At 39.1% G+C, this 12,264-nt stretch overlaps 1 pseudogene; it reads right to left on the bottom strand.

The window, feature by feature from the left end:
- Positions 1-3,649: 3,649 nt before the first annotated feature.
- LOC102872271 lies at positions 3,650-11,968 on the bottom strand (annotated as a pseudogene).
- Between the last annotated feature and the right edge of the window lie 296 nt (positions 11,969-12,264).

Consider the following 12,264-nt stretch of genomic DNA (forward strand, 5'->3'; position numbering starts at 1 on the left):
GAATAGAATTGAGAACCTGGAAATCAGCCCCTCTACCTATGGTCAACTGATTTTTGACAAGGAGATGAAATCAATTAAGTGGGGAAATGACAGCCTTTTTAACAAATGGTGTTGGCAAGATTGGAAAAAATATCTGCAGAAGACTCAAGCAAGATCCACACCTCACTCCATGTACAAAAACCAACTCAAGGTGGATCAGGGACCTAGGACTAAAACCAAGGACTATAATCTTCATTAAAGAAAAGCTTAGACAAACTCTAGTAGTCCTAATCCACAACATAAACGGTCTTCCAAGTATCCTGAAAAACCTACAACCCAGAGAAGATAAAATAGATGAATGGGACCTTCTAAGAATAAAATCCCTATGCACATCCCAAAACTTCTCCAACAGAGTAAAAAGGGAAGCCATAGACTGGGAACAAGTATTTGGTAATGACATCTCAGATAAGGGACTTAAATCTAGAATTTATAAAATACTTGAGCACCACAACAAGATAAAGGTAAATAATCCAATGAAAAATAGGCATAGGATATGAACAGACACTTCACCAAAGAAGGCATTCAGAGGGCTAACACGCATATGAAGAAATGTTCAAAATCCCTAGCTCTAAAAGAGATGCAAATCAAAACAACTATGAGATATTATCTCACCCCAGTAAGAATAGCAAAAATTTAACAGATAGCAAGTAACAAATGCTGGCATGGTTGTAGAGAAACTGGAACCCTTATTCACTGTTGGTGGGAGTGTAAGATGGTGCAACCATTGTGGAAGGTGGTGTGGTGCTTTCTAAAAAAATTGCAAATTGAGAATACCATTTGACCCAGCAATCCCATTACTGGGAATATGCCCCAGAGAGACCAGGTCTGCCATCCAAGCAGATATATGCACACCCATGTTTATTGCAGCTTTGTTTACGGTAGCAAAGAGTTGGAAGCAACCTAAGGGCCCATCAACAAACGAATGGATAGAGAAGCTGTGGTATATCCACACAATGGAATACTACACTGCATTGAAAAACAAAGAACTCATGCAATATTATTCAAAGTGGGTGACCCTGGAGGACATTATGCTGAGTGAAATATCTCAGTCACAAAGGGACAAATACTGCATGCTGCTACTGTTTTAGAATGGGTCTGATATCAGGGTTAGGGTATGACAGAAAAAACTGGATAAATTATGTATGTTGTATTGAAACAGATGAGTGAAAGAACAGATTAGAGGTGATACATGATTGAGTATTATGGTTAGCACAGGAATCCAGAATTAAGGTTGCATAGAGAAGTGTACTTGGGGTGGGGGGGAAGGGATGTGGGAATTGTATACTAATGAAGGAATTTTTTTTTCTTCTTTTTTTCTTTTCAGAGGGTGGAGTGAGCTGGTGGGGAGGGGTGGGCAGGTAGAAAAGTGCAGCAATGAATGAATGGAAATCCAAAGCCTCTGTAAATGTCTGTTAAAATTAATAATAAAAAAAAGAAAAGCACAAAAAATTAAAAAAATTTTTTTAAAAAAAAGTTGCAAATAGAAATGCCATTTGACCCAGCAATTCTACTATTGGGAATATACCCCAAAGAGACCATAATTGACATCCACACAGATATATTTACACACATGTTTATTGTGGCTTTGTTCACAATAGCAAGGAGTAGGAAGCAACCTAACTGCCCATCAACAAATGAATGGATAGAGAAGCTGTGGTATATTCACACAATGGAATATTACACTGCATTGAAAAACAAGGAACTCATGCAATATTATTCAAAATGGGTGACCCTGGAGGACATTATGCTGAGTGAAGTATCTCAGTCACAAAAGGACAAATACTGCATGGTGCCACTTTTGTAAAACAGGACTGACATTGGTGTTGGAGAGAGGCTGAGAAAGGTGGGATAAATAATGCATACTGCATTGAAACAGATGAGGGAGAAAACTGTTTAAAAAGGATATGTGATTAAGTGTTTTTGTCATGATGGTAGTCCAAATTGAAGACTGCTTAGCGGAGTGGACCTGGGGGGAGGGATTGTAAAACAATGAAAGAATTTTTCTTTTACTTTTCCAAGAGGGTAGTGTACTAGGGGTGAGAGTTGGGAGAGGAGAAAAGTGCAACAATGAATGAATGGAAATCCAAAGTCTCTGTAAATTTTCATTGAAATTAATAACAAATTACAAAAAAGGAGACATTTATGACAAAAACATAAAGATGTAGCTTTTAAATAGCAACATTTTGGTCATTGTTTTATATTTGTAATTATGCTTCAGTAAAATATAGTAAAAAAAAAAAAGAATTAGGAACTTGGGAAGGAGAAAAACATTACCTAAACACTAAAAAAATAAATAATAATGGAAACTGAAACCAAAATTAACTGGTAAGTCCCTATTAACCCTTATGAAGAATCTTCAAAAGCCTCTTCCCTTGATATTTTACAGAATTAGAGAACTTCAACTGGCTGCTCTAGGGTTCCTCATATGTAAAATAGAAATGAAGGTGTTTCCCTGACTTGTCCCCAGTGTTGTTGCATTTTCTCCCCACCCCACTCCCACCTGTAGCTTCTTAATGAAGTAGGCCTCCATTCTCATCAATTGAAAGAGGATGTAAATCATTCCATGTACCTCTGTCTACTAGCACCATCCCTTGTATTTCTTCTATACACCAGATCTTCAGCTGTGTTCTCGGAATACATGATACACTAATAAGCAACAATTCTAAACTAATCATATTATATACACAATCATAATATGTATAAAGTGAAAGGAAAAATTTAATTATCAACTCAATTCATTTGGTGCAAAACTTTTCTTCATTTATCAGTGAAAGAAGTTAGACCTTAACTTCCAAAGATAATCAGCAAAATAAGTCACAGCGGCCAGCCAGGTCCCACCACTCAGAGGAGTTTCCTCAAATACTGGGCCTACTCAAGGATGGAGAGAAAGGCAACTTTCAAAAAAGAGGATGTTACTAAATGAGGCACTGACTATACTCCTTCCTAAGAGCACCAAGTGAGGAATATGTTTTCTAAACTGTATCTAAGAAGTGGAATGTGAAATCAATCTATTCCCCTCGTCTCAAGGGCTGCCCACTGCTTAATGAATTAGAAAACAAAACCAAGACTAAATAAAAACAAATTCCACACACACTCCCAACCCCAAAAGAAAAAGAAAAACGCTAAGATGTTCCAGATTACTCTCCAGTGGGGAAGCAGGGAGAAGCTTCAAGAATTCAGTTTAGGCTCTTGCAGAGTCATCAACAAACATGCTTTGCATATAAATACAAGCAAAGGGGGAGGGGAATGTTTTTTAAAACAACAATAGAAAACTAGTACTGATCACTTTTCTGACAATATACAATTACTCAAAATTAACTAGTACTGGCGGCGAGGGGGTGGGAGGACATATCCTAGGGCATTTGTCATTATTGAAAAAAAAAGGAAAGGAAAACCACCTTAAATTTTAATCTTTAGTTTGATTTATGGAGCTCTAGAGGCCTGTGCTGCAACGAAGTTATGCAGTTCGAATCCAGCAGCTCCTCCGCTGAAGAAGAATGGGCAATCTCTTCCTGTACTGCTAACTGCCTCTGAAAACCTGCCGATGGGTCAGCTATGGGTTGGTTCTGACTCGATAGTACACAACAACAGTTTGATTTACATGTTCCTTTTAGTATGATGCTGACACTAGCTGTGCAGGAAGGGCTCTGAAAACCAGTTCATAGCACACATCTGTGGTGCTTTGGTTCTTGAGGCTCCAGGCTTCATCAGACATATTCTTTAGGCCTTTCTGTGTGAGTACAGAATGTTGTTGTTGTTGTTATGTGCCGTCGAGTCGCTTGTGACTCATAGCGACCCTATGTACAACAGCCCTAAACTCTGCTCTGTCCTGTGCCAATCGCACCGTCTCTGACACTCCCATCCCAATTATCCCAGTCACTGAGTCAATCCACCTCATAGAGGGTCTTCCCCTCCTGCGCTGTCCCTCCACCCTCCCAAGCATGATGTCTTTCTCCAAGGACCTGCCCCTCCTTACAACATGTCCAAAGTATGTTAGACCGAGCCTCAGAATCCTTGCCTCCAAGGAGCCACCCGGTTTAACCCTTTCCAGGATGAATCTGTTTGTTTTCCTAGCAGTCCATGGTATTCTCAATACTCTTCTCCAGCACCACAGCTCAAAGGCATCAACTCTCCTTCTATCCTCCCTAGTCATTGTCCAACTCTCTGATGCATAACAAGTGATTGCAAAAACCATGGCCTGTATCAGGCGCACCTTAGTCTCCAGAGAGACACTGTTGCTCTTGAGTACTTTAGAGAGGTCTCTAAGAGCAGACTTTCCCATCGCAATACGTTTTTTGATTTCCTGGCTACTGGTGCCAAGAGTGTTGACCGTGGAGCCGAGCAAACTGAAGCTGGTAACAATCTCAATCTCTTCACCATCCCCACATATTTAACAGCCTTCAGGTCATGGGCCAGCTTTTCGGCAATCTCTGGGGTGATGGGCAGTCTCTGGGTTTAAACATGGCAAGTTTCTCAAAAGTAGAAGATTCATCTCTCAGATCAGTTTGGCCAATAAACAAGAAAAGAGTCTGTGGACGGTGGAAAGTTATCTCAAGTAACCCACTTTTCTTTCATATTTTCAAATAAGGATGGAGAGACCACTGAAAAACACACTAGAAATTCATGTATTTGTAGATAACTCAGCTTTTGCAATCTGTCATAATCCTCTTTTTCTGCAGTATCAAAAAGCCCAAGAAATATATGGTTCTCCACCAATCATAGCTGTGACTGCATAGTTGTCAAAAACATTTGGGACACATTGACATGGAAATTTATTTGTCGTATATATGTTATCATGAGAACATGTTTTACCAATGGCACTATCCCACAGAAAACACACTTTGTTGTCTGCAATTTCACGTCTACTTTATTTTTAAAAAATGTTTATTTTTATAGTTTTTTATTTTAATTGTATTTTAACTAAAATTTACAGAAATGTTTGATTTTCATTCATTTGTTGCACATTTCCTCCCTCTCCCTTTCCTTCCCCCAGTTCACATTCTTTTTTCTCCCATTATTTTAAAAATTTTGATATTATTGAAAGTTTACAGAAAAGTTGGATTTTCATTAATTCATTGTTCATGTTTCCCCCCCTACCGCCTAAGCTCATTTTTTTTAAAAAAAAATTAATTTGGTGAGCTCTGGTGGTGGCCTAGTGACAAGAAGCTGCACTGCAATCCCAGAGGTGAGCGGTTCAAATCTACCAGAGGCTTTGCTGGAGAAGGAGGGACAATCTCCTCCTGTACCAGTCAGATCTGATTTGATGGTACACACACACACACACACACACACACACACACACACACACACACAATTCATTGTTGCATAATTTCCTCCCTTCCCTGCCACTCCTCCCCCAGTCTACTTAGCTATGCACTTCTTATTCTGGACTGTTGTCATACAAATAACGCCTTCTTTCCTTCATCTGTTCAATGCAGTGTTCATTATTCATACCTCTTTTCTTAATTTTCCCCCAACTCCCATGTCAGTCCTGTTTTATAAAAGTGACTGAGATATTTCACTCAGCATAATGTCCTCCAGCGTCACCCATTTTCTATGGTATTTTAATAACAACTTGTCCAGCTAGCATGCTTGATCATGTTGGACACAGAAATGGTCCAGAGATGAGCACATACCCAGTGAAAGTCTGTCCTTGGAAACTTTACTGGATGTATTAGGACAGAGGTGATCTTTCTCCACTAGGTTGCTAACTACTAGGAAACACTTTCTAAAAATGAAGCCAATATAGAAGACAACTGAGTTAAAAGTTGGAAAGAAATGTTGCCAGTAACAGTGCTTGGGTACTTGTATCTAGATGAGCCAGAAGCTGAGCATGGATCTACAAAAGCATATAACTTTTTTTTCCCTTGTTTTTCAGTGCTTTGTAGCTTTCCATTGTGTGAACATACCATAGTTTTCTATCCATTCATTTGTTGATTTTATTTCTTTTTTCTAAAAAAGATTATTCATTCTTAGTTGTCCATTTTCTTCCTTCCTCCTCCCTCTTTTCTCCCTCAATCCACTTGGCAACGTCATATCCACTTTAAAGATTTCATATTTATTGCTGACCATCATCTTCTTCTCCACGACTCCCTCCTCTTAGTTTCACTACAGAACTGGGACCCAATCTGGCCCAAAGGTGAAGAATGAGAGCTCAGCACTCCCTCATTTTCCACTCCACTAGGCACCCCAGGATCCCAGAGACCTGGTGTACCCAAGGATAGGAAGAAGCCATGGATGCCATGATTGGGACAGCTCAGTAGGAGAGCCACTCCTGAAGGAAGATTTGAGCCCCACACTCTGATCAAGTAATTTCAGAAACTGGACTAGAAGAAGAATGTGGCATCAGGATTGGAGGAAGACACATCAACAACTTGCATCATATAGATGACACAACCTTGTATGCTGAAAGCAAAGGCTTGAAACACTTCCTGCAGAAAATCAAAGACTATAATCTTCAATGTGGATTACATCTCAACTTCAAGAAAACAAAACATTATCACACCATCATAATAGAGAAAATATTGAAGCTGTCAACAATTTCATTTTACTTGGATCCACAATCAGTACCCATATTTTATTGTTAAGTACTGTCAAGTTGGAGCTGACCAATATTTGACCCTCCAGAGGGTTTCAGAGGCAGTAAATCCGATGGAAGAAGCTTGTTAAGTTTTCTCCTGTGAAGCAGCTGGTGGAGTCTTCCTTTTGGTTGACATCTCAATTCCTTATCACTAAGTCACCAGTGCTCCCTCCCATGATGGTGGTGGTGGTGTTGGTAGGCGCCATTGAGTCAAGCATGACTCATAGTGGCCCTGTGAGCAAAAGATCTGAACTCTGTTCTATCCTGTGCCATCCTTACATACAAGAGCCTGTTGCAGCAGTCAGTCAAGAAAATCAAATGATATACTTCATTGGAAAAAGCTGTAATATAATAAATAAAATATAATATAATAAAAATAATAATATAATATAATAAAAAGCTAAATATCTCACAATAGCAAAATTCAGCAGAGCAGCAAACAACAAATACTGGAGAGGTTGTGGAGAAATTGGAACCCTTATTCACTGTTGGTGAGAGTGTAAAATGGTGCAAACACTCTGGAAGGCAGTATGGCACTTTTTAAAAAAGCTGGAAATAGAAATACTATTTGACTCAGCAATTCAACTACTGGGAATATACCTTAAAGAAATCAGAACTACCACCCAAACAGATAAATGCATACCCATGTTTATTGCTGCTTTGTTCACAACAGCAAAGAGTTGGAAACAACCTAAATGCCCATCAACAAATGAATGCATAGAGAAGCTGGGGTATGTTTATACAATGAAATACTACACAGCACTGAAAAACAAAGAACTCATGAACTATTTTACACAATGGGTGACCCTGGAGGACATTATGCTGAGTGAAATATGTCAGTCACAAAGGGACAAATACTGCATACAGCCATGTTGTAAAACAGGACTGACATTGGGGTGGAGGAGGAACTAAGAAAAGAGGGGATAAATAATGTACACTTCATGGAAACAGATGAGGGAAAGAATTGCTTAAAAGAACTATATGATTAAGTATTATTTCCATGACAACAGTCCAGAATAAGAGCTGCATAGTAGAGTGGATTGGGTGGGGGGGACTGCACAACAATGAAAGAATCTTTTTTAAAGAGAAAAGCAAACTAGATAGGTAGGTGGGCAGAGAGGAAAATGTGTAACAATGAATGAATGGAAATCCAAGTTCTCCATAAACTTTATCATTAAAGACTCAATTAAAAGAAAAAAAAAGAAAAAAGTGCTAAAGAGCAGGTCAATCAATAGATTAAAGTATATCTTATCTAAAGAATGATAATTTCAATTGATTCATATGGCTGTGAAAGTTAGATAATGAAAAAGAGGCTTGATAATGATATCAATGCCATTAATATTACATGCAAATGAAATCTTGCTGAAGATGATTTTAAGATAAGAAACACTGATGCTATTGAATTGTCTGTTGGCGAGGAGTGTTGGTAAAGAGTCTTATGGTCTGCGAAAAGAACAAACAAGTCTGTCCAGGAGAAAGTAAAACCAGGGGGTTTTCAGAGGCAAGGATGATGAAAATTCATCTCACAAACTTTGGGCATGTTGTGAGGAGGGGCCAGTCCTTAGAAAAGGATTTCTTGCTTGATAAAGTAGGGGGAAAAGGGGAAGACACTCAATGAGATGGATTAACAGTGACTACAATGAGCTTGAGCATGGTGGAGATTATGAAGACAGTACAGGATTGGTCAAGGTTTAGGTCTATCATAGAGTTGTAGTCAACTTGACAGCACTCTGGTGTTCTAGTGGGTAAGGAGTTGTTTCCAACCCAAAGACATATGGTTAGAATCCACCAGTTGCTCCTCTGAAGAAAGATCTATAATGTCCTCCCATAAGATTTATAGCCTCTGAAAACCTGCTGGAGGATTACCTATAAATATGACATCCTTATTTATTGTCCAGCTCTCAGATGCATAGCAAGTGATTGAAAAGACCATTACTTGAATCAGGCACACCTTAGTCTTCAAACTGACATCATTACTCTTCAGTAATTTGGAGAGTTCCCTGACAGCAGACTTTCCTTATGCAATACGTCTCTTGATCTCCTGATTGCTGGATCCAAATGTGTCGATTGTGGATCCAAGTAAGCTAAAATCATTGACAATTTCAATCTTTTCTCACTCTTTCATGATATTCTTTATCAGTCTAATGGTGAGAATTTTTGCTTCACCACTGGACCCTGTGATAGTAACAGTCAAGAAATTAAAAGACTTTTTTTTTAAACACCTACTGTCAAGGACTTCTCGAAAATGCTGGAGAGCAATGATTTCAGTTTAAAGATTAGAGTGTGCCTGATCCAAGCCATGGTCTTTTCAGTTACTTCCTACACATCTGAAAGTTGGACAATGTGTAAGGATGACAGAAGAAGAATTGAATCTTTTAAGATATGGTGTTGGCAAAGAATACAGAATAGTCAATGGATTGTCAAAAGGATATCTTGGAGGAAGTGTAATGGGTAGTTCTTTACAGACAAGAGCGTATCTCACATACTTTGCACATGCTGTCAGGAAAGGGCAGTTCTTGGAAAAAGACACCATGCTGGAATAGGTAGAGAGTAAGAAAAAGTAAAATTCTCAACAAGATGTACTGACACGGTGACTATGACAACAGGCTTGAGCACGTGGGAGACCGTGAGGATGCTGCAGAAGGCAAGGTCCAGATCTGTTGTTCATAGGGTTCCTATGAAGTATAGTTGATTTGATAGCACTTGACAACAACAACATCAGGAAGTATACTTGGTGACAATGATTAAAATAATTTCCATTTATTTAATATTTATTCTGTGCCAAGCATCCAGGTGAATCTTTTACATATTATGTCATTTCATCATAAGTATGTTAGAATTGTTTTGGTTGCAGATGACAAAACTACACTCAAACTGTTTTAAGGAGGGGGAAAAAGAACTAATAGCTTGCTTAATTAGAAGTTATATGCTTTTGTAGATCCATGCTCAGCTTCTGGCTCCTCTAGATACAAGTACCCAAGCACTGTTACTGGCAACATTTCTTTCCAACTTTTAACTCAGTTGTCTTCTATATTGGCTTCATTTTTAGAAAGTGTTTCCTAGTAGTTAGCAACCTAGTGGAGAAAGATCACCTCTGTCCTAATACATCCAGTAAAGTTTCCAAGACAGACTTTCACTGGGTATGTGCTCATCTCTGGACCATTTCTGTGTCCAACATGATCAAGCATGCTAGCTGGGCAAGTCGTTATTAAATTTTGGAAGAACATTCTCCTAAGTGGTACAGCACTCTTCTGTCAATTTACTTTGCTTAGGTAATCTGAGTTTGCTGTGATGCTGAACCTTGTACCAGTGGAGTGCCATAATGGTTGTCCATTGGAACAGTGTTGGAGCTTCCAGTTTTAAGATAGATTTGGAAGCAGGAGTGGCATCCACTTTCTAAACAACATGCCTCTGGAAACACTATGAACTTTGAGAAATGATGATGGTTATAGAAAGGCTTCAGGTCTTTTTAAAATTTGTATTGCAATTTTAATGAAAATTTATAGAAAACTTGGATTTCCATTCATTCATTGTTGCATTTTCCTCCCTTCTCCCTCCTCTCCCCAGTTCACTTTTCTCTTTGGGAAAAAAAAATCTTTCATTGTCATGCAGTCCTCCCCTCCCTGCCCCCACTCAGTCCACTTTACTACACAGCTCTTATTCTGGACTGTTATCATACAAGTAATACCTAATCATATATTCCTTTTAAGCAGTTCTTTCCCTTATCTGTTTCCATGCAGTGTACATTATTTATGCCCTCTTTTCTTAGTTCCTCCTCCACTCCAATGTCAGTCCTGTTTTACAACAGTGGCTATATGTAGTATTTGTCCTTTTGTGACTGACATATTTCACTCAGCATAATGTCCTCTATGGTCACCCATTGTGTGCAATAATTCATGGGTTCCTCGTTTTTTAGAGCTGCATAGTATTCCACTGTGTGAATATATACCACAGCTTCCCTATCAATTTGTTTGTTGGTGGGCATTTGGATTGTTTCCATTCCTTTGCTATTGGGAACAATAGAGTAATAAACATGAGAGTGCATATATCTACTTGGGTGGAAGTTCTGGTGTCTTTAAGGTATATTCCCAGTAGCGGAATGGCTGGATCAAATGGTATTTCTATTTCCAACTTTGAGAATGTGCCATACTGCTTTCTATAGTGGTTGCACCATTTTACACTCCCACCACTATAAAGAAGGTTCAACAACCTTGCCAGCATTTGCTGTTTTCTGCTCTGTTGAATTTTGCTATTGTTACTGAGGTTAGATGATATCTCATAGTTGTTTTCATTTGCATCTCTCTTAGAGCTAAAGATTTTGAACGTTTACTCATGTGTTTGTTTGCTATCTGAATGTCTTCTTTGGTGAAGTGGGCTTCATGTTTTTTGTTCATAGGGTCGCTATGAGTCATGCTCGACTTGACAACAATCAACAATAACAACAACCCAGCCCCAAAGCCAATGGAAGAAATCAGCTCCCTACTGCATACCCCAATCCAGAGGAAAGTCAGATATTATCTTTGTTCAGATGCTAGACAGAAGGAACAATGAATAGCTTCAATAACAGATTACCTCCTCCACCATTTCCAGATAAAGAAATTAACTCTGTGAAAATAATGAGGTTTCCGTGATCTTTACATCTTCAGCCCCCAGGGTAGCAGAGAGTAATGAATAAGCCAAGCAGTAGTTCTTTCTGGATCCCAGCGCCTCATCATACTTAGGTTCAGCTGCCAACTCTTTCTCTCAGCGTCAGGGTTCTCAGATGCCTCCGAAGCACATTGTGTCTGGCAGAATTCTCTAAGGTTGAGCTAACTAAGCTGCTCTTTTATGTTTGAAGACCCCTTTCCACATTTTTTCTTTTGTAAAAAATGATTTTTTTTCCCCTTCCAAATCCTTTTAATTGCCTTTACCACTTCGCCTCATGACACCAAGTTTACTAATTCTCCAAAACAATCTTTTCATCTTGTAAGAGCGATTATGCTTGTTAGCAAATTCTTCCTCCTTCTGGGCTATATCTGCCCACCAAGCAACAATTCCAGCTCTGTCCTCTGGAGCCACAAAGAACAAGGAAGGCCATTCTGTCTTCCCTTGGTGCCACTTCCTTCAGACATGTGCAGGCAAAGAGTGTGACCATCCCACTCACCTTGGGTTCCGTGAAGGCAGAGTACACATCTATCCTGTCATTGTTGTGTCACCAGAACCTTGTACCATGCTTGCCCCAGAATATTTATAAATGTTTATTGGCTGAACGAAGCAAAATCCGTTTCTCCAGTTTTAATAGTTCTAATTCTTTTACCTATATCTTCACAAACTTTGTCTCAAGTCTTTATCTTCTTCACCTACCTTCATCTTTCTATGGTCATTTCCCAGATAGATGGTGAAGAGGTTGAGATTATTAACAGCTTTAGTTTGCTTTGCTCCACAATCAACACTCTTGTAACCAGCAGCCAGGAAATTTAAAAGACAAGTTGTGTTGGGAAAGTCTGCTGTCAGAGACCTCTCTAAAGAACTGAAGAGCAACGATGTCTGTCTGGAGACTGAGGTGTGCCTGATTCAGGCCATGGCCTTTGCAATTACTTGCTATGCATCAGAAAGATGGACAATGACTAGCAATGATAGAAGAAGAATTGATGCCTTTGAGCTGT

The sequence above is a fragment of the Elephantulus edwardii genome, unplaced genomic scaffold, assembly GCF_000299155.1.
Source record: "Elephantulus edwardii isolate Elephantulus edwardi_28Jun2011 unplaced genomic scaffold, EleEdw1.0 scaffold00049, whole genome shotgun sequence".
Taxonomy (NCBI): Eukaryota; Metazoa; Chordata; class Mammalia; order Macroscelidea; family Macroscelididae; genus Elephantulus; species Elephantulus edwardii.